Genomic DNA, 23,060 nt, shown 5'->3' with positions numbered 1-23,060 from the left:
TCTACCAGAGACTCCCCTTGTCCATTTTCTAAACTATTTGTCTTGGTTGGGGTTGAGGTGATAGCAAATTGACCAGTGCAGCTAGACATCCCCAATAACCTCACTATTGTGTCTTTAACAGGATGAGTACAGTTTAAAGCCAACTTATCTTATTTGTTGTACAGTCAAATTTCTGAAAGGCAGAGAAATGCTCTCTTTCTGTAATGCTGTGTTCAGCAAAGGACCCTCTTCTAAAGCTGCCTCATCATTTAAATCCTGGAAGAGTTGTAGTGCTATTGAAGATAAACAGTGTAAACTAAATGCAGCTGCTTTCTGGGATGCTGTATACAAAGTAAATCTGGAAACAATAAAAGCCTTAAAACAGTTTTCTTTTGAGTAAATTTCACTGCCACTATAAAAATAGTTGTATTACTATCTTAAGCATTGGTGCAGCGGTAGCATTGTTGCCTCACAGCAAGAGGTTCTCCCATTCGATTCTCGGCTTGGGTTGGGAGTGCCTTCTGTGTGGAGTCTGCATGTCCTCCCCGCGGTCTAGTGGGCATTTGAAAGACATGCGTGAATGGGTGTGCCTTCGTTGAAGGTTGGGCATCGGGCTGGCAACTCAGCACCATAAAAATCAACTGCCATTCATTAGCGGACCGGAGTTCCGCTGTGGTGACCCCTAACCGAGAAAAGACAAACAACGACAACTATCTTAAGCATTTTGTTTTGTCTTGCACGTCGCCATCACTTTTTATTGTTTCCTCTTGTTTACTTTTCCCTCACTGCTCACTTTTTATGTCTTACTTCACATGAGTTTTGTAACCTGGGCATTCACTGTATTGCACCTTTGGGTATCTGTTGTAGAGTTCTTGTAAATGCAGGACAGTGACCTAAATTTAATAGTTTGTATATGCGCACGCATGGAAAATGGCCCTGGGGATAATGGAGATCAACCTTGCATTTTAAAACATTAGATAGAGATAATCCATTTTGGGTATGAGTGGTGCAGCAGTTAACATTGTCTCCGCACAACAAGAGGTTCTCCGGTTCGATTCTTGGACGGGGTGCCTTCTGTGTGTTGTCTGCATGTCCTTCCTGTCTTCATGTGCGTTTCCTCTGGGTAGTCTGGTTTCCTCCCACATTCCAAAGCCATGCGTCTGGAACATTTCTCCCTGGTCTCCTCTGAAAATAGGCTCTATCCTAGTCGGACTATCCCGGTCAACAAATGTTAAATAAATAAATAGACTGACTAGAAACGTATAGATTTTTTTTAATGTGGACTGCCATTATGACAGTTTCAGTCAGAAATGAAGGAGTAGTGGGTAGGAATACAATTCTGTGTTGAAATAAGTACACCTATATCTTGTTTTCATTTTTGGCCTCACTGGTCAACTGATTTGATACTGTAAAGTCCCATCCATTCAAAGACTTCCTAGCCAAAAGCTGGCTCTGTTCTTGCTTAACACCAAAATAAACTACATCCTTAAATGTGGGCAAATACTTACTCATAACTTATATCTCCTTACTCTCCCTTCTTCACTTACTTCTATCAATTTTCTCCCATGGCTTTCTCTCTAAATATACCATAAGCTTGCTTTTCTCTGACTTCATATTGCAATCCCTGTTTGTATTATACTGTCTTACCTTTAATTTCTATATAAACTGGCTAAAATTTCTCTAAATATTAAATCATTGTCATACAACTTGTATCTATTCTTAACTAATGTTTTCATATTACATCTAATTTGGTATAATTGTTTAAACTGCAGTTGATTTTTGTATTATTTTTAAAAATGATAAAATTACTGTTCTTAAAATAGTTTGTAATACTTTGGAGCTTTTCTTCCAAGTTGTCCACTGAAAATGGGCTCCTACCCAGTCAGACTTTCCTGGTAATCAAATGTTAATAAATGAATAAATTAATTAAGGTTTGTTTAATCACTTTGGGTAACTGCTCAGAGGGCTAGATTGCTAAGCTGTTGAGGAAAAAGCAGGATCTGTATTTTGGAAAGGCTAATGGTAATGGTATTAATAAATATACTGAAATGTAGACAGTTATGTAGAACAGTGAACCTTGTGTAATTGTCTGGAATACCAAGTGATGTCTTCACACAAGATCTTGTGTTCTCTGTAGTCAATGGTTCCTTTACAGTTCTGTGATTAGAGCGGAGTCCTGTGGGCTCTGTGGCAAAGAAGGTACCTTTTTTAATCAGGAAAGTAATGTATTTCTTTTTTGTTCCTTTTTGTGAGGGAGAGGGGCTGCTGCTCTCCTTAACTCTCCCAAAAATCTGTTCTTTTAATAAGCTGGACGATTGGGGTTTGTAGAGGACAGCAGTAGTCCCCTTTACAAATGGAAAGGACCAAAAAACTGCTAGAATCTGTCAGAAGTTGTGGCCACAGTAGCTATCAAACTGTGGTACCACTATAACAGTCTGAAACTGCACAAATGTACTGGTGAGGTCCAGTGCTCTAAATTAGGAGGGCCCCATGCATGTCTCCCCATTCCCCCATAACTGCTTTCTCTACTTATATGAGCCCCACCAAGCCCGTAGTTGCTACCAGCAGTCCCTCCATATACCTGTTGGACTTCGTGGTGCTGCACACCATACTGCCTACCTCTCCCAGGATGGTTGAGTTAATGATAAGGTTGCTTATTCCCATTCTCCTCTGCATCGAGACTTCTAGTGCCAGAGCAAGTAATCGAACCTAGATTGTTTGAGTCACAGTCTGGAGTAATCGAATCTAGATCGTTTAAGTCACAGTCTGGACTTTCTATCCCCCTATGCTACCGGGCTGATGCTATAGTTTGGAACATCTTTTAGCCTTTGATTAAGCCATGTAATGTTTACAAATCTTAAGGTAAAAAGGTTGATGGAAAGGCAAAGTTACCAGTGCAATCCATTTCTAAGTTTGTGGCATTATTTGTTATGGCATCTGACATAACAGGTATACTAGGCAAGTAAATCAGCTGTGGATGTTTTTGCATATTGATGGTCATTTTAAGAGAGGATGAAGTTACTGAGCTGTCTTCCTCTCTTTATTAACTTATTTTTTGCTAGAAGCATTTTGTGTTGTTTAGTAGGTATGCTTTTCTTTATTTAATGTAAAAGATTCTGTTTTTGTAAAAATAGTTGCATGCATCATTCCTTATGGAGCAGAACTACAGCCAAGCATACTGATCATTTAGTCTTTTGTAGGTAGCCCAGGAGTTTTGGATTATCTCAGCAGTGAATGCTTTGATGTTAGGAATTACCAAGGGGAACATTACCCTTGCAGTCTTCTGATAACTTTGGGGTATTATTTGTCCTTTTAAACTGGAAATTTACTATGCATCTAATGGCTATGGCTTTGGTTGTTTTTGTGCATAAATGCAGAGCTAGTTATTTTGACGTCACTCATTTAATGGTCAGAGCTGTTTATTTTAAATAACTGATAGGTTTTGCTGAGAAAATAATAACCTCTGTGTACATTTGTCACTGGAAATGTTGACTGTGATGACAGAAATCCTTAGGAAAGTTTAAGTCCATTAAAGCACATTTTCTAGCTATGTTGGGACGTGTAAGACTAGTTCACAGTTTGACTACTTTTGGCTAGTACCTTGGAGCTGGGTTTCAGCACTAGTCCCAGATGCTGCTTAAGTGTCGTGTGTCTATCTGTGATGGAAGCAGTACATTTTTCCATGCAATTTTGTTGATAAGAATCCATGCAATAATAATTTGCACCACACTTGACAATGCACAACAGTCCAGTAAAATATGAGTTTATCTTATTATGGCCTTTGCTAATCCTTATCAGCTCCTTTCTCCCTCCATTCTTCAGTTGTATTTTGCATTTATTCTGATATCCTCCTGTTACAGCTTGTTGTGTCTTTCGGCTTTTTCCCGGTTAGGGGTCGCCACAGCGGAACTCCGGTCCGCTAATGATTGGTAGTTGATTTTTACGTGCCGAGTTACCAGCCCTGACGCACAACCTTCAACGAAGGTACGCCCATTCACACATGTCTCCAAGCAGAAGACGCTCTAGCTAAGAATCGAACCGAACAGCGTCTTACTGTACAGCAATGTATTAATAACATTTCCTTCACACAAACCTTTACCATACACTGAGTTAGCTTCTACTTTGACATTAAACCTTTCATTCACTTCTGTAACCTTACTTTTCTCCACATCCTACCCTTAATATTCTACATTTGGAATACAAGACTCCCAGTATTTTGTGTAACATATCCTAATATTAATAACCTTTGGCCTATACATCATTTCTTTCACCCACTCAATCATGATTCCCCTTAATTAAGTTTAGGATGGTCAAAAACTTCTCTTTTTCTACTCTGGCATCTTTATAAGGTCATCACTCCAGCCACTGAGTAAGTGTTACATTTTGATGTGATATTCAGTTTTTCTGAAAACTATTAGAAAATTTTACAGGGGACCAAGACAGCTGGATTCTTCCATTCACTTCAGAAGTCCTCAGTAACTTCTAGTTTAAGTATTTTTCCATTTCTTTACATATTGTTTTTCTTTGGAACTCTGATGTCCTGTACACTTTTAGGTTTACTTTCTCCCCTAGCACAGATTCAGTATGTTGCTGTAATAAATCTGTTCTACCAAGTAGCTTAGAAAAAGAACACCACTGTTTCTCAGTAAATCTTTTACTTACTGTTCTGGGCCTTAGACAATGTTCTCAGTCTCTTTTAATAGCAGGGAAAGAGAAAATTCCCTGGCATGATACTCTTGTTATCTGTTCTGGCTCCTAGGCTGACTACAACAGTCGTTTTTCTCTCTCTCTCCCAGTTTGCCTTGCATTGTAGTTCATTTTCTCTAGCACCTCAAGGGATTCTTGCCATTTTACTAGGAATTGTGTTTTTAGCAGTGAAAAAATAGCAACACTTATTCTCATTTTACACTCTCTCTCTGTCATTATTATATATACACCCCCTGTTGCATCACTTATAAATTTGTAAAGTGTACTACCACACTCTTAAAATTGGGCTTTAACCTGCCTCCAAGTCTATTTACAGTGTCCACCAAGCCTTGGAAATGTCTACCATGTAGTAACTCACAAGGAACAAATCATGTTGAAGGTTAGGGTACTTGTCCTGTACCAAAATGGAGGAAGGAAAGTAACTGATCCTAGTTTTACTATTTTGTGCTATGGCCTTTTTTAGCACAGACCTCACGTTTTATTAAAATGTTCTACTAACTCATTTGTTTTGAGGGTGGTACACATAGGTTCTTAACTGTTTTACTTTAAAAACACTGGAAAATTGGTGTATTACTCTATACGTAAAAGGAGTTCCTTGTTCTTTGAGCATTTATTTGGAAATCTCTGCGCTGGAGAAAAATAACACATAATTCTCTTGTTTATGACTTGGCAATGGCTTTGTGCAGGGGTACTACTTCAAGAAACTTAATGGTATCGTCAGTAGTCATTAAAATGTATTAGTAGCCATTGCTAGGTTTTACTAGCGAACCTACAAGGTCCATGCTTATCTGACCTAATGAGACTTCAGTAATAGGCACAAGGGTCAGCAGACGTCTGACCATTAAGATGGCAGAACCATCTTTTGACAATCTGGACAAGTTGCCCAGAAGTTGCCAATATCTTATACTGCACCAGAACAGTAAAAGCTAACTAAAATTGTAGCTTTGGTTTTGTCCACCCCTCAGCGTCTTTCCAAAATATGGCATTGTGCTAATTTTCCAACAAGTGTTTTGAAAAGTTTTGGAACTAACAAGTTAGTGCAGAATGTCTTCTTTTCTTTGTTTTCTCTGAACAGAAAGTCATTGTTTACTCAGTACAGAAAGTCTTTCTTCAGCTCGAAGTAAGGGTATGGAATAAGTCCAGTCTGCTTGTCTGTTTCTCCTTCTGTTCTGGCTATATTTTCTCTGCCAGTGTTTAATGCATCATACTCCTGCTGTGCATTCTTAAAAGTATAATTTCTTACCTGTAAATATGACCATTCTGGAATGCTTTTGAGTACATTGACATGAAGAAGAGGCTATAGCCACTTACGAAGATGAGTACAGGTGTTTATTTTGCTCCTATTTTCTCCTCTAGAAAAGGCAACTTGTGCCAGTGACTTCCTTTGCCTTTTAGTTTGGATAGTTGTTTTACATTTACCTTAGTAGCCTTTGTCTATTTAAGCAACTTCAACTGACATTCTTATTTCTGAATAGCCTTCTGTTTTAGATTTACCAATGGGAAATTTAGAACTCAGTTATGTTCCATTTATCTTCTTAGTGGGGTTATTGTTATACATCTCTCTGTCTCTCTACACAGATATCCTTTATTGCTTTAACAGATGGAATCTTTGACAAGGTTCCTTGTTATGCACAGTGGGTTCTTTCCTTTTTAGCTTCTGCACTTACTTTCAAAAACTTAACAGGTTGCTTTATATGCACATGTTTTTCCTCCTTTTCAGAGAAATTCAGTTTTTGGTTCCTTTTCGAGTTTCCACACCTATCCTTTCTGTTCATCGGGACAATGTGTATTTTTAACAGTGTGCCAAGTTGTTTCAGCTCCCTTTCCATTTTTATTGTGGGTATATTCTGGACACAACGTGTTTTAATTGTGTCCCCTCCTAAAATTTCCACAAAGACTTGAACTGATGAAGTATTGGCCAACTGTGATTAAATTAGGCATCAAAGCTGCAGGACATATTACTTTACCCAACAGAATTTGAAGTTTTACATGTGTTAAAGGATACTTTTCCCTGTAACACACTACTTCCACTTTGTCCTTGCCACTTTTATTGTGTATAAACATACAGTTCCTTAATAACTGTGACCATGTTCCCAGGCTTAGCAGCCATTTTAATTCCTTCCCTTCCACAAGTACCATCATTTGGTTATGGCACAGAGACAATGTACTTATTCTACTCTTTCAGCGATTACTTTGTCACAGTCCATTGGTACTTCATCAGCATGGTGGTTCTAAATCACATTTTCGATAGGCACAGAATTTACTTTTTCATTACTAGCATGCTATTTAGAAATGGTATTTTGTTGGGCACCATCCCCATTACTATTTAATGTTTAGCAGTATGTTCCATTTTCTTGCATCTAAAACACACTACTTGAGTTACTGGCTGACCTCCACTGTTACAGGCAGTGCAAAAAAATAATTGAGAAAAGGGCCACAAATTGGGGACACTTTTAAATGAGGATACTGTTAGCCTACAGCACTTCAAAATAATTTCCCATTTTAACAGGGAAGACCACAAATCTGATCACAAATAAAGGGTGTCCATCCAAAGTTTTTGCACAGTTGAGAGGAATGCTGACAGATGTTCTTCGTGTTTTACTGTTGCAGCCCTGACAGTTGGGATTTCCTGCCGTGAAAGCCCTCAGCAATCCCAACTGTCAGAGAAACTTATTTTGCCTCCTAGGCTGGTGGACGCCTTAACTGACGACAGTATGCTTGGATATAAAGGGAGGCAGCCTGCATCATCACATATATCTTTTCTTGCCACCTGAGCCCAAAGCAGACTTCTAGTGCATCAGTCAGTCCACACAAGAGAGATGTTGTCGTCGGAAAGATAAGTACCTCATTGGGGAACTTTTTCTTTCTTCTTTGACTCATGCCACATAAAGTTAATAATTGCCTCCACTGTGGTAAACAAATTCCACAAAGAGACTTCCATATGCTTTGTGTAACTTACTTAGGCCCAGACCATGGCGTCCCTAACTGTCATTTCTGCACTAGGTTTAACACTAGAATTATTAGGCATAGAGCTGAGTTTTTAGCTCATTTTCTGAGGCAGGAATCTGAGCAATCACATACTATGGTGCATGTCGGCTGTTCCGAGCTCAATGTACCTAAGTGCAAAAAAGACAAGAAACAAAAGAATAGGACCACACTCGCTCACCCCTTGACTCACCTACCAGATTTGTGATTGTTGAAGAAGGTGAGGTGCTTTCATAGCCCCCTTCAACCTTTGATCCCATGACCCAGGTCTCTGTCAAGACCCATTTGGAGTCAGACATGCCTCCGGTCCCTTCGACTTCTACAGTGCGATATTCAGCTCCTCGGTTGGGTCCGAGACCACTCCTCAGGTCACAGCTTCTGAAGAGCAACTTCTAACCGGAGACTCTTCTTGGCCTAGGGCCATTCCGGTGCATCTGCGAGCTAAAGAGTCAGATACCAGGGAGTCGGATGCTCCTAGGCCTAAGACCAAACCCACATCAAAGAAAGGCATTGTGGCAGGGTCTTCGCCTAGGCCTATGGGTTCCCAATTTCAGGGAAACCTACAAGAATTGATCATATTAGCTAAAGACCTCACTAACATTTTAAGGTCCAGACAGACTTCAGGAGATATCACCCCAGGGAAAATGAAAAGACACATCCTTCCTGATTTTTACCCTGACCCTCTACACTCATGAAGACTCTGACTTGGAGGACTCTGCATCTGAGGAGGGCCCCACTTACACCTTTTATGAGGAATCAGATTCAGAGGAAATTCTCCCCTCTGCATCTCCGCCTGAAGACCTCTCCTTTGGTGAGACTCTTCATGCTATGAGACAACATTTCCAGTGGGATGCAGAAAAATACCCACAGGCCAAAAAGAGAGTCAGGAAATTCCTAGATGTTACTGGATGTTCACAGGATTCTGTACATAGTCTTGATTTCTTAGTTTTAAACGAGTCTTCATTAGCTATTAATCCTTCATTTAATGCAATTGTTTCTTCAGTTGTCTCAGGGTCAGTCTGAGAAAAAAAAAAGTTACTTAGGAAATGTTTGTCGTTTTACTTTTACTGCTCACTTCTGGTTCTAATTATTAATTTAAAACTTGCTTTAAATCAGACATTTGAGATCTTACTGTTTTTATTGGAATTAAATGTCCAGGCATAAAATTCCATTGGTTCTGTTTCAGGTAGAAGTTCCTTTTTTATATTTTGATAGCTCATATAATAAATACATTCTTATGTCCATGATTGCCAAAGTTGTGAAGAAAAAATTTTAACCCAGTCAGACCATGTCCAGTTTTCCTGGGTGGCCTGTCTTTCAAAGGCAGCAAGATGGGCTTCTTCTGTTATTTGTTTATTTAGAGTTGGGGGTCTTTGGTACAATCACTACATTGTTTATCACAGTTCTCTTTTTATCATTTCTTGGAGACTAAAATGCTTGTCAGTAGTCTCACTACTGTTCAGCAGAGCCACGATATGTTGACCAAAGTTTGTAATGGCTTGCACCAGTGTTTCTAAAGTTTCTCCACTTTTGGCAAACTGTCATATTTCAATTAACAAAAAATAAGTGTTTCTCTTTATCTTTTTATGATGGAGTACAATTTTCTCTCTCTCTCTCTCTCTCTCTCTCTCCCTCTGCAGGTGGGATACAACGACAACAGTAACAATTCTCATTTTGGTTGCACTTATCAAAAATCCACCAGTATAGTAGGTTTAACACAGTGCAGACACTTTCTCTGTTAATCAACTGCAGTTAAAATGAAGAACCACAAACTTAAGTTGACTTCTCAAAATAAATTTAAAATTATAAACACACATTTGCACATTGCAATTTTAATTTACTCAGTTCAGAAGGCAGAACTTACAGACTGTTTTAAGCCAAAATCTCTCAACAGGAACAAAACCATTCTTTCTCTGCAGTTCACATAAAAATGCTGAAAATTTACCCACTTGTACATTTCCTGTTACTTTTGAGAATGCATTCACAGGAATTTCTGCTGTGTTATCCCACAACTTCACAGCTTCTATTGGTCATGGCCTTCCTAGAGATCCCACTCCAACTCATAAGTTCCTCTTCTGTGACAGGCAAATGTCTCTGCCATTGAGGGATTCTAGTACTACTTTTAACAGCGTTATTCAGGTGATTTCAAGCTTTTTGGACCATTTGCATGAAGCACTATACCATATTATTATACTGAACACTGAACATACCTCTTTTTTGTCTAAGTATGTGTATGTGTGTGTGTGTGTGTCTGTATGCATGCTGCTAAAAGGTTCTTACAGTAACATATGCTGTGCATATATGTAGCATTTCTGTCAGTTGTCAAAACAGAGACTGTGCCACTATTTTATTTTAACATGGCTAATTCCTGATGTGGTGAGAAAGAGTAGCATGATGCATTGTGGGATTGAGGAGGTACTCTGCAACTTGTGAAAGCTTTTGGATTGCTGAATGGTCCTAATGCCTATATTCTTAATCTTATGAGTTACCAAAGATGAACCCAGTCTTAACAGATCTAGCATTATGGTAAACTTTCATTTCTTTTCTCATGTAGCTAACAAACTCACCTGTGCTAATTTGTACCCTCTTTGATAACAAAAATCTGGGTACACACTTTAAATAGACATCCTTTCACATTTCATGACTGAAAAAGGTTTTCCTAAACCTGCTGTCGTGGTTTGGAACTTCCTTCCTGCTTGTCCGTAATATAAAAGATACTGAAATATTATAATAAATATACAATAGTAGGCCAACTGAAACACTCCAACCTAAAGCCAAAACATTATTCTGCCTCAACTCAAAGCAACCTTCAACATACAATATTATCGAATACCAAGTTTAAATAATATAGAAAAACAAGTGCTAAAAAAGAACAGCCAGAATAGCAATCTGGTAATTAATCATTCCAATCTTTTTTAGTTTGTCCAGCATCTGAGATGTATTTAAGAGATGCCTTTCTGAATTAGCAACCTGCAACTGCTGTTTTTTTGGTAACTGACATTCATAACCTTCTCTTTCTTTTTTTCTGCTGTGTAGTGCAATGATTCCTTCTGTGACACCCAATTGCCTACTTGCCCAGTGTCCTTTAAAAAAAAAAAACATCTTTATTGAATTGTCACTTATGACATAGGCAGACTTATATAAAAGTAATTAGCCACAAGTTCAAATTTACAAATATTATGCATCACATATATTGTTCTATAGAATATAGTCAAACTAACATTGCATACATTGTTCAGTTCCTGCCTTCTCTTAAACTTCATTCTTCCTCTGCATGTATTGTTCCCACAATTTCCATTTTCTTCAATGTAATTTACTCCTACACTTTTCTAAAGATCCCATTTTGTGTTTTTATCTCTGTTAAAATATTCACTACTTCGAGTATTTTTGGTTTAGACTTCAATTGCCATTTTCCTGGTAACTGCTTGTTTTATTTTTGGCAGGTACCAGAATTAAACTTAACAAGGGTTTACTATGTCTAGGTAATTAAGATCTTGTATCCTAGATCAAAAATATTTCCTAAGTTGCATTCATTTGCTTGCATTTATCATTTTTTCCTTCCTAGTTTCCGGACTTCCACTGGAATACTATATATTACTGGAGACTTTCCTACACATTAGTTAAACGTCACCATTTTTTATCTCATCTCCTCCTGTCTTAACTGTTAACTCTTGAGCCTCATCTACCTCTAACCTTGCATAATTAAGCTTTCTATAAATATTTCCATTTGTGCTTTTTGTTGATTTTTCTCCATTTCTCTGCTTTATATAAATGTTCATAAATGTTTTGAAACATCTCTAATACCGCTACATGATTTCTGGCTATTTTTCTTGTTACTGCCCTCCTAAGTTTGGAAACCAACATTTCTACTTTCTGTTGCCCATGTCATTGTGCCAAAAGATTTTATGCTCTGTAGTTATTAACAGTAATCTTTCTAAACTCATGCATATTATCCATGTACTCCCTTATTTTCTCCTTAGCACTCTGCAATTCAGCCTCTTCTTGTTCTGTGAGATTTCCCTTATTCTGTAATACTTTCTCTTTTATTTCTACCCTGTTTTTAAATTCCACTTTTATTTTATCCCACTCACTAGCTATAATTTCTGGAGTACTTTCTGTCTTCCTAATAACCTGGACATAATTTCCAGTACCCATTCCTTTAATTTCTTTCTTTTTAACAGGTAGGTAGGGAAGTGCCATTGTCTTGTCTTTACTTCATTTCCCTGCACTTTTATCTTAGGAATTATTGGTTCAAGATCTGAAATAGTTATTGGATGTGTGTGATGCCCGTGCCCTGACCCACCAATCAAGGAGCCTCAATCCTCACCACCAACACCAGTGAGGTGCGTCTCATATAGGAGGAAAGGATAACAAATACATACAGTAAAGTGCAATTTCCCTTAAGAGCACACAGAGATCACAGTCAGTCTGGGGATGGTCGCTCCCTTGCTTCCCAGGTCCCCAATAAGACTCCCCACTGGCACAGCTATAGGGTCCAGATCTCAGCCTAGTGGGCAAGCTAAAACATTCAGCACCCTCTCTGTCCAACCAGTGCTTCGTGTCGCTTCCCAAGTAGCTACACACACACACACACACACACACACACACACACACACACACACACACACACACACACACACACTTTGAGAAGCATTTATATAACCACACAGACACTCCTGGGGAAGGCTGGCACAGATTCTCCAGCTGTGCCCCTTTTTCCCAGACTACAAGGTTGTACCAGCTGCCACCACCCACTAATATTTATCAGCTACTCAAAGGCCCTTTAAAGGGTGTCCAATTATTACTCTGCAATATTATTATCCAATTGGTAGTAAAGCCCAGGGCTAAAGCTATTAGAGTGGCTTTGTACAATTTTACCAAAGGCATGCAAGTACTCTAAAGAGCTTAAATTATCTCTACAAAAACAGCCACAGTGGAAAGGGTTTAAAAATATTTAATAACAAATAGTCAAAATACAAGACAATGCTTTTTACTACACAGTGCTAGTCAAGAGTTCAGAGATCACAGAGAAATACTTAAAATAATTCAGTAGTTCAGTTCTGAAATCACAGAAAAACACAGTCTAATCTTTCTACTTTCTAGCTATTTCTAAGAGAAAACACAAGTCTCAGATAAACTTACATATAGAGCAAAGGCAGAGTGCTGATGAGTTGGATGGTCAAGACAAAAATGCTTAATGCTGTCTGATTCTCTGTATTTTTAAAATCACATTCCTGGTTCACATTACATCATTCTTCACACTTTCCTGGGGTTCCCAGGCTAACAGGCTACATTCTTTAGAAAGCTCACACCAGGTCAGGAAGCAGAGCCATTAAGGACATTTATGCATGCAAATTCTGGCCATTAATCTTGGCCTTAAAACAATAGCATGAATTCCTTCATCTAGACCGACTGGAGCCGTGTTTACATTAAAGTGTCACAACATGCTTTACTTGGTCAGCAGAGTGCACTGTTGTTACAGTTTTTCCAGTTCCACATGTAACACTATTTTTACCATTTAAGACACAAGCCTGTGGTTTACATTAATATTTACAGGTGACAGAATTATCTCCAAAATTCTATCTGGATAGGCTGGCAGCCTTCACCTATCTTCACCCAATCTTCACATATCTCCCCCTTGGAAAACTCAAGCTAGTTTATCAAGTGACCCTTAAGAAACGCTGCTTGAGGGAGTTAGGTCTACCTGAGTATACCTCACCCCGTACCCTGTCTTGACAGCCCATCTGCATTGGCATTGCTAATCCCACTGCGGTGCTGCACGGACATATCATATGCTTGAAACCCCAGGCTCCATCTTAGCAACTTGGCATATTGCTGGATGGCTCTGTTTAACTATGTTAGGGGGTTGTGATCTGTCATAACAGTGAATTTCCTCCATACAGATAAGGCTAAAGCTTTTGCAGTGCCCACACTATGGCTAGACATTCCTTTTCTACAGCTGCATAGCATTCCTCCTTGGGTTGGACCCTATGATTGAGATAAACCACTGAGTGCTCTTCTGCCTTTGAAGAAATCTGGCTAAGTACAGCCCCCACCCCATGGTTCGAAGCATCCACCTGCAAAACAAAGTATTTGCTGTAATCTGGACTGGCAAACACAGGGGGTCCTCCCAAAGCTTCTTTAAGCTTCTGAAAAGCCTGCTCACAAGCTGGTGTCCACACTACCTTATCTGGCCTGTTCTTCCTTGTCAGGTCTGTGAGGGGAGCAGCTATGGTACTATAACTGGGGACAAACTTTCTGTAGTACCCTGCTGTCCCTAAAAATGCCCTCACCTGCTTTTTGGTAACAGGTGCAGGCTATGCCTGAATGGCTTCCACTTTGGAAGGTTCTGGCCTTATCTTACCACTCCCCACAGGAGACCTCTGCCATACTCACCTGACATTTGCTCAGCTTAATGGTCAACCCTGCCCTCTGTTGTCTGCCCAGCACCTCCCTGACATGTTGAAGGTGCTCTGGCCAGGAATGGCTGTAGATGGCAATATCATCTAGGTAAGCAAGGGCAAACCCTCCTGCTCCTGCCAGGATATGATATAGCAGTCTCTGGAAAGTTGCTGGGGCATTCTTCATCCCAAAGGGCATCTTTGTGAACTCATACAAGCCAAAAGGAGTCACAAAGGTTGACTTCTCTCTAGCACTGGGAGTCAAGGGCACCTGCCGGTAACCCTTGGTAAGATCAATGACTGTAAGATACTTAGCCCCACCATTGTGCTCTAGGGCTTCATCTGTCCTAGGTATGGGGTAAGCATCTGAATCTGTGTGACTATTTAATTTCCTGTAGTCCACACAGAACCTGGTGCTGCCATCCATCCTTCTTTGGCACAGGCACCACTGGGGAGGCCCAAGGACTGTTGGACTCTTGAATCACCCCTAGTTCCAACATCTCTTGTACCTCCTCCCTCAGAGTCTGTTTGATTCTCTCAGACACTCTATAAGGGGCCTGCCTAATAGGCCTTTGGGATCCTGTATCCACCTGGTGCTGCCACAAGTGGGTACACCCTGGTTTTCCAGTGAACATGTCCCCAAATTCCTGCAACACTAATAGGATTTCTCGAACCAGGGTAGAAGCTGCTGGGACACTGCTACCCCTTCCACTGAGGTGTCAGCTTGAGCCTCACTGAGGAGATCAATCCCCAGATCTCCCTCAGAATTCTCCTGCAATCCACTGCAAATGCTCAGCACAAGGGCCTCCATATCATAGTAAGGTTTCATCATGTTAACATGGTACAATTTGTGCCCTGCTTTCTGCTTAGCAGTTCCACCATGTAGTTAACATCACTTACCTTTCTTACCACCTGGTCGGGTCCCTCCCAAGCTGCTTGCAGCTTGTTGTGTCTGACAGGAATGAGAACCATTACCTGCTGCCCCACAGCATACTCTCTAACTCGAGCATTCCTGTCATACCACACCTTTTTCTGTTGTTGGGCTTCTGCCAGGTTCTCCTGGGCCAAGCCCATGCGTTCCCTCAGCCTTGTCCTGAGGTTTAGGACGTATGCCACAACAGACTCCTTGTGATACACGCACTCACCTTCCCATTCATCTTGAATTAAATCTAGAGGTCCCCTCACCCTATGCCCATACAGCAACTCAAAGGGTGAAAAAACTGTGGATTCATGGGAAACCTCTCTACAAGCAAACAACAGATGGGGCAAATATTTGTCCCACTCCCTCTTAAACTGATCTGCAAATACCCATAGCATGGACTTGATTGTAGAGTTTAACCTCTCAAAAAGACCATTAGTCTGGGGATGGTAGGGGGTGGTCTTCATGTGCTTCACCCCACAGGACTTCCACAGACAAGCCAGCAGGTCTGACATGAGATTGCCACCTCTGTCAGTCAGTATTTCTTTTGGGAAACCTACCCTGCTGAAAATCTCTAACAGAGCATTTGCTACCTTCTCTGCCTCAATGGAGGACAAAGCCACTGCCTCAGGGTATCGTGCAGCATAATCCACTACCACTAGGATATACTTTTTCCCTGTGGAACTTGGGGTACTCAGAGGACCCACAATATCCATAGCTACCCTCTGAAATGGCTCATCAATCACAAGCAAAGGCATCAAAGGAGCTCTCGCCTTGTCTCCTGCCTTGCCTACCTTTTGGCACTGCTCACAGGTCCTGCAGTACCCTGTTACATCTCTGGAAATTCCAGGCATATAGACGTTCTGCATAATACGCCTCTTTGTACATTTTATGTCCATATGACCTGCAAAGGGAATATCATGGGCTACGGCTAGAAGTGCCAGATGGTAGGCACTAGGCACTACCAACTGCTGTACTCTCTCACCTTCTAGCCCTCCCTCAGGGGTCCACTCTCTGTATAGTAACCCTTTGTCCCAGTATACAGATTCCCCCTTTCCTTGAGAATCAGGTGCCTCTCTAGCTACCTGCCTCAGGCCTTGCAATGTAGGGTCTGAGAGCTGAGCCTGTCTCAACTCTCTCCTTGTAACCCTTCCCAGCCCCCCTTGAACAGGAAGTCTGGCATCCTCTGACAGTGGTGCCTCACTGTCAGTCTGGGTACTACAAATCACCTCTACCTTTGCAGTCACTCTGTCCAAGGGACTGTCAGTACCCTCAAGCAGCTGTGGCTCACCGTCAGTCTCACTGCTACAGGGTAGCTCCCTCCCTGAAGTAACCTCCTCACCAGTCCTGGCTGCAAGTATGCAGTCTGTCTGGGTCTCCCCCAGGCGACCAGACTTACCTGCTTGTCTCTAAGCCTGACTGCATGTAACTGCAGAAGCACAGGGTACAGCACTATCAAAATCATTCCCTATCAGGACATCTGCAGGTATATCCTCAAACACACCTACTTGCTGGCTTCCTTTTCCATCGTCCCCATCAAGGTGAACCCTAGCCAAAGGTATATGAAATAGGATCCCTCCTAAAGCCCTGAATGGAGCAGACTGCCCAGGCAAGTAGTGCTTCTCTGTAACCATTGCAGGCTTTACAATGGTTATGTCAGAGGCTGTGTCTCTCTTGGCAATGGCCTCTTTACCATTCACTACAATAGGATATAACCTCTGGTGGTAGTTTGGTATTCTTGTTGTCCCAAGACAACCTACTATTGGCATTTTGTCTTTCCCACTTACTGGCTCACTCACCTTTTGTTCCCCACCTTGCCTCCGTGGACACCTGTATGCCACATGGCCCCACTGGTTGCATTCAAAACATTTAACCCTAGCTCCTGGACATGTACCTGGACTAGTGGCTTCCCTGCTACTGGCAGATTCTGTTGTGGCAGTCTGGGCTGCCCACCATGGGTTCCTTTAGACCCATGAGCAGTACTGGCAGACCATTTCCTGTGCAGGACTGCCCTGCTTGCCAGGCATAGGTCTCCCTTCTTCCCCAACTCATCTGAAGTAGCACATTGTCTATCAGCTAACCAGATCCTCATGTCCACAGGCAAAGTGCTAAGGGCTTGTTCCCTCACCAAAAGGTCTGCCAGCCCTTCAAAAGTGGTGACCTGACATCCACTCACCCAGTTATGGAAATAAGTGCTCAGTTCAGCAAAATATTCACACACATTGTCATCTGCCTTGCGTCTATGCTCACAAAACTGTTTCCTATACGTTTCAGGTGTTACCTTAAACAATTCTAACAAGTGATTTTTAGCAGCAGTATAATCAAAACATGCAATGTCAGACATTTTTGACAAAACAGTTACAGCTTTACCATGGAGTAAGGGGGTCAGGAATCGTACCCAGAGCCTTTGGTCAACACTATACTGTTTGCATACCCTCTCAAACATATGAATGAAACTATCAAAAGTATCCCCCTCTTTAAACTGCGGAATAAATTTACTGACCTTTTGTGCTTCTGGGGTCCAGTTACTCCCTTCCCCATTACCTCCATGACTCTGGCAAAGAGTCAGCATTTCCCTCTCATGCCTCCTCTGCCACTGCTTTTCCTCAGCTTCTATCTCCGAATGCCTGACCTCCAACTCAAGTCTCTCTAGCTCCAGATGGATTTTTAAGTCCTCTGCAGAAAGGTTGAGCTGTCCATTTTCCCAGGGTATTATATCTCCACTGCCAGTCTGATTGTCCTCCTGGTTGCTCTTTTCTGATGCAGCTGTAACCAAGGCTGCAAACAGGTCTGCCTTAGTCAGGTTTCCATGTACCAGTCCCCTAGCCTGGCACATCACCGCCAGCTGGCTCCTTGTCAGCTTTCCATACTCCCCTGCTGACATGCTGCCTGCTCACCCTGACTAAGCTAACAAAAGAAATAAAACAATTGTGATCTGAACTCTGAGTATTCACTACATGGCTGATTTAGAGTACAAAGCTCACTGTATACAAGCTACAGGAATTTACTCTACTCACATCACTACAAGCCAATTAGTATTTACCAACCAATTAATATGTGATGTGGATATCCCACCACTGCCACCAATTAATATGTGATGCCTGTGCCCTGGCCCCAGCAATCAAGGAGCCTCAATACTCACCACCAACACCAGTGAGGGGCATCTCATATAGGAGGAAAGGATAACAAATACACACAGTAAAGTGCAATTTCCCTTAAGAGCACACAGAGATCACAGTCAGTCTGGGGCTGGTCACTCCCTTGCTCTCCAGGTCCCCAATAAGACTCCCCACTGGCACAGCTATAGGGTCCAGATCTCAGCCTAGTGGGCAAGCTAAAGCCTCCAGCACCCTCTCTGTCCAACCAGTGCTTCGTGTCCCTGCCCAAGTAACTGACACACACACACACACACACACACACACACACACACACACACACACACACACACACACACACACTTTGAGAAGAGTTTATATAACAACACAGACACTCCTGGGGAAGGTTGGCACAGGTTCTCCAGCTGTGCCCCTTTTTCCCAGACTACACAGTAGTACCAGCTGCCACCACCCACTAATATTTATCAGCTACTCAAAGAACCTTAAAAGGGTGTCCAATTATTACTGTGCGATATTATAATCCAATTAGTAGTATAGCCCAGGGCTAAAGCTATTAGAGTGGCTTTGTACAATTTTACCAAAAGCATGCAAGTACTCTAAAGAGCTTAAATTATCTCTACAAAAACAGCCACAGTTGAAAGGATTTAAACATATTTAATAACAAATAGTCAAAACACAAGACAATACTTTTTACTACACAGTGCTAGTCAAGAGTTCAGGGATCACATAAAAATATTTAAAATAATTCAGTAGTACAGTTCTGACATCACAGAAAAACACTTAGTCTAATCTTTTTAGTTTCTAGCTATTTCTAAGAGAAACCACAAGTCTAAGATAAACTTACATATAGAGCAAAGTCAGAGTGCTGATGAGTTGGATGGTCAAGACAAAAATGCTTAATGCTCCCTGATTCTCTCTGTTTTTAAAATCACATTCCTAGGTCACATTACATCATTCTTCATACTTTCCTGGGGTTCCCAGGCTAACAGGCTACATTCTTTAGTAAGCTCACACCAGGTCAGGAAGCAAAGCCATTAAGGGCATTTATGCATGCAAATTCTGGCCATTAACTCTGGCCTTAAAACAATAGCAGGAATTCCTTCATCTAGACTGGCCGGAGCCGTGTTTACATCAAAGGGTCACAACATGCTTTACTTGGTCAGCAGTGTGCACTGTTGTTACATTTTTTCCAGTTCCACATGTAACACTATTTTTACCATTTACGACACAAGCCTGTGGTTTGCATTAATATTTACAGATGACAGAATTATCTTCAAAATTCTATCTGGCTAGGCTGGCAGCCTTCACCTATCTTCACCCAATCTTCACAATGTGTGTCAGACTTGTAAATTAAGTACACATATTCCTGTGAAATATAATTGCTGTGTAGTCTAGCCCAGTTGCTGTACCTTGGAGAATAATATGTAAATTATGTCAGAGTTCCTACTGCTGAATTGACAATCTTCCATTCTTCCATACCAAATATTTTCACAATTTTTTTCAGAAATTTACTCTTTTGTTATATTTTACCTTCTAGGCTCCCAGATACATCCCTATTGTTGCAAATTAAATTCCAGTCTCTACCTACAAGAAATATTCCCTGCTGAAAGCTGATTACCCCCCCCCCCACCACCAAAAAAATAAGCTCCACAATAGCATTTTTAGGTGGAATATAAATATGTGTCTATGTAATACTGAACCATTGCCAGTAGCCCCTTACTGCCACAAATCTGTCATTATTATCCTTTTTCCCCTATTCTATGACAACAGGTGCTCCTCTAGTAACTAATGTAAGTACTCCTCTTTTCCTTTGTCCTTGATATTCTGCTGAATATCCATCCTGAAATATTTTAGCAAATTCACCTAATAATTTATTTTCAAATGTGTCTCATGTAGCATTACTATTTGCACCATCATTTCTTAATATAATTATCTCTTTTGTCTATACTTTTGAGACCATTCACATTCTACTGCAATAAAAAGTCATTATTCCCACCTATTATTAATGACAGCTTTCTTAAATGTCTGTTTCCAGCTTTTGTGATATATGCACCCTCTAATGTTTGGCAGGTTATTCCTTTATACATTTTTTTCTTATCAACATTGAAACCTATGTCACATTTAACAAGACTTTTTGTTTTAATGAACCTCCCAAAATATATATCCCCAGAACAACCGCATAACCTAATACAAACACACAAAACTGTGTACCTCTTCAAATAATTAAGTTTAACCCGCATATTAAGAACAATTGTCCAAACTTGACAGCTGCAAACAGAGACCGTAATTAACCGAAAGTTGAGGTTATCCATGCTAAGACGCATGCTATTGCCGTGTTTCTATTTACACGGATTGGTGTCTGTTATTCTTTATCTTTATTCCCCTCCTAGATGTGAAAGACAACTTACATGCTTTCAGAAAGCATTTAGACCTGAAGAAACATGTGTTCTGGCTTTTCACTGCCTTGAGCTTGTCTCCAGGGAAACATAAGAGAAAAAAATGTAGTCCACAGCTACAGGCTTCTAAAGACAAGCTGAAATATTTATTGCTAAAGGAAAACTTTTCATTAGATTCAGTGCTGTCTTATTTACTTGTTTCCACTTAAAACTTGTTTTTTTAGATTGAGACAAAGGTTATAATCCAGACATTCACCCACGCAAAAGAAAGAAGAGACACATCAACTTTACATATATTATGATTGATGTAGTTTTGTACCCCATCCCCCACATCAACAACCCAAGATTGCAGCCTATTAACTTAAACATGTTTTTGGATTACCTTTTTTTTTCTTTTTTGCAGTTGTAGTGGCTACATTTCTTAATACTAAAAAGATAGAAAAAAGCATCTGTTTACTTTAATAACTTTACCATATACAAAAACAACTAAAGATGCTTTATTATACAACATGCAATTAATATTTTGAAATTTTTCATAGAAATCATTTTACTTACAGTTGCCTTTTTCTTTCCTTTTCCCCTCCCTCAGTGTCATTCCAAGCATAGTGACCTGAACTAAGACAAATGCTTTTCAGTTCCTCACAAGTTTAACAGAGTCAACAAAAGTCCACTGTTTTCTACTTTTTCTTATAGAGACGCATTTCACAGATATGAATGATGGTCTGCAGTCTTAACATTTATTTACTAATTTCCATGTTGCTGGTCTTCTTCCTGTTTATCTCCATTTCCCAACTCCAGATTCTGGTTCAGCTCCAAGATACTCCTGATTCTTCTAGTCAGCGCCTATGTTTTTCCTATGTTTTTCAAGCATTTTCCTTTGGAACAGGGGAAGAAGCTTCACTGGCAAAGTCTTTCCGTGTGCTTTAAACAGTAAGTCCCCTTCTGCTTAATGGCTCACTTTTCGTTGGAACAAACTTTTGTAATTCCTCCATAGCTTGTTCTGCATCAAAAATGATCTTGATCCTCCAGGAAAAAAAATATTCTGAAGACAGCTATATATAACATCTTGAATCACACACGTGCCTCTCGACTTCCCTTGATTGTACGAATAAATGTGTTTCTTTTTTGGCTGGTGCACAGTGAATAATCATTTTCCACAAATGCTCTACTGTCTCTGACTTTTAATAATGTGCACTTTTCCCACAGTTTTGTCAGAATTGACTCTTTCTGCTTGTAGGTTTGCATCTTTACTAATACAGATCGTGGTTGCTTGTTCATGGAGATTTTGGAGCATAAACATGGTGAGCCCTCTCAATTAACAGTTCCTGCTATGGAATACTAGTCCAGTTTCTTATTTGTGCCATTATAAGATAAATGCAGTCTCTTTCTTCTATTTTTTCTGGTGCAGCAGACTACCTCGGATTTTTTTCCTATGTGCTCTGTCTTCTAATTCTACCATTTTTTTAAACATCTCTATTTGAACAGTCTCAACTCAGCCAGCCTTCTCTTCATTTTAACCTCTGATTTTTGTTGCTTTATCCGGTCATCTAAATATCTTTTTAAAGCTTCTTCCATTTTTCCAGCCTTTTGTTATTTGAGTTGATATATTACTTCATTGTTTCATTTACTTTAATCAGCTCTGAACACATTTGACTTATGTTTTCCCTAGATTACTGGAAGCCATGTCTTGCACCAGAGCTGAAGCATGAACTGCTTTTTGCTGAACAGTTGCAGGAATTTTCTTAGTTAGTGCTGTCTCTTCACCTTTTCTAGTTGATTTCCTTTTATGTTGTCTTAGCTTCTTATTTGGCTGGCATGCAGACAATGTACTCACTAGCCAGTAACTGCATTTACTAAAAGTGACAAAGAGTTCCTGACCCTTGTCAGTTTATTTTTTCACAAGGGGTGAGCTGAAGTTAAGCAGTTAATCAGTGTGCACCCATCTTGGAAAAACTCTTTGACACTATTTTTTGTTCCACTGCAGCACGCTGTCATTTTAGTATAAGTGCTGTTGGACCACTATTCTTGCTTGGGTTCTGAAAACTCTACTTGTTTGGGTCTATGTCTAAGTATTTTAATCTATTCTGTTTATTATCTCTGTGCTTTGATTTGAGTGTGTGTGTTTTTTATGTTTTTTTTTTAGTAGCTGGTCTTGTATTTGACTACATGCAGATTTCTTTTTATTTTTTTTGTCTGTCATTACATTGTTCAGTTTTGTAATAAATGCCTACTGTGTTAGGTGTTGCTTAACATTTGTTAAGAATACCTGGGATGCTCTTCAGGTACCTTCTGCTTATTTCTGTTTTTTTTTATTCTTATTGTTGTTAATGTTTTTTCTACATGCTTAACTTGATATCACTGCAAATGCAAATTTAATCTGTTTAACTGCCTTCTCACCCAGTCATGTCTAAAAAGTGTTTTTTGAACCAATGCACTTAAAATGGTTAATTTATAAATAAGTAAAAATAATATATTTAGGCCAATAAAAAGATGGAAATTTAAAATCAAATGCTGCCATTGGTGCAGTGGCGACTCCAGGTTCCTTTTCTTGCAAGCA

Source organism: Protopterus annectens, chromosome 1.part1 (genome assembly GCF_019279795.1).
Source record: "Protopterus annectens isolate FY-2018-M chromosome 1.part1, PAN1.0, whole genome shotgun sequence".
In the NCBI taxonomy this organism is placed as follows: Eukaryota; Metazoa; Chordata; order Ceratodontiformes; family Protopteridae; genus Protopterus; species Protopterus annectens.
Note: the sequence above shows the minus strand (reverse complement) of the source record.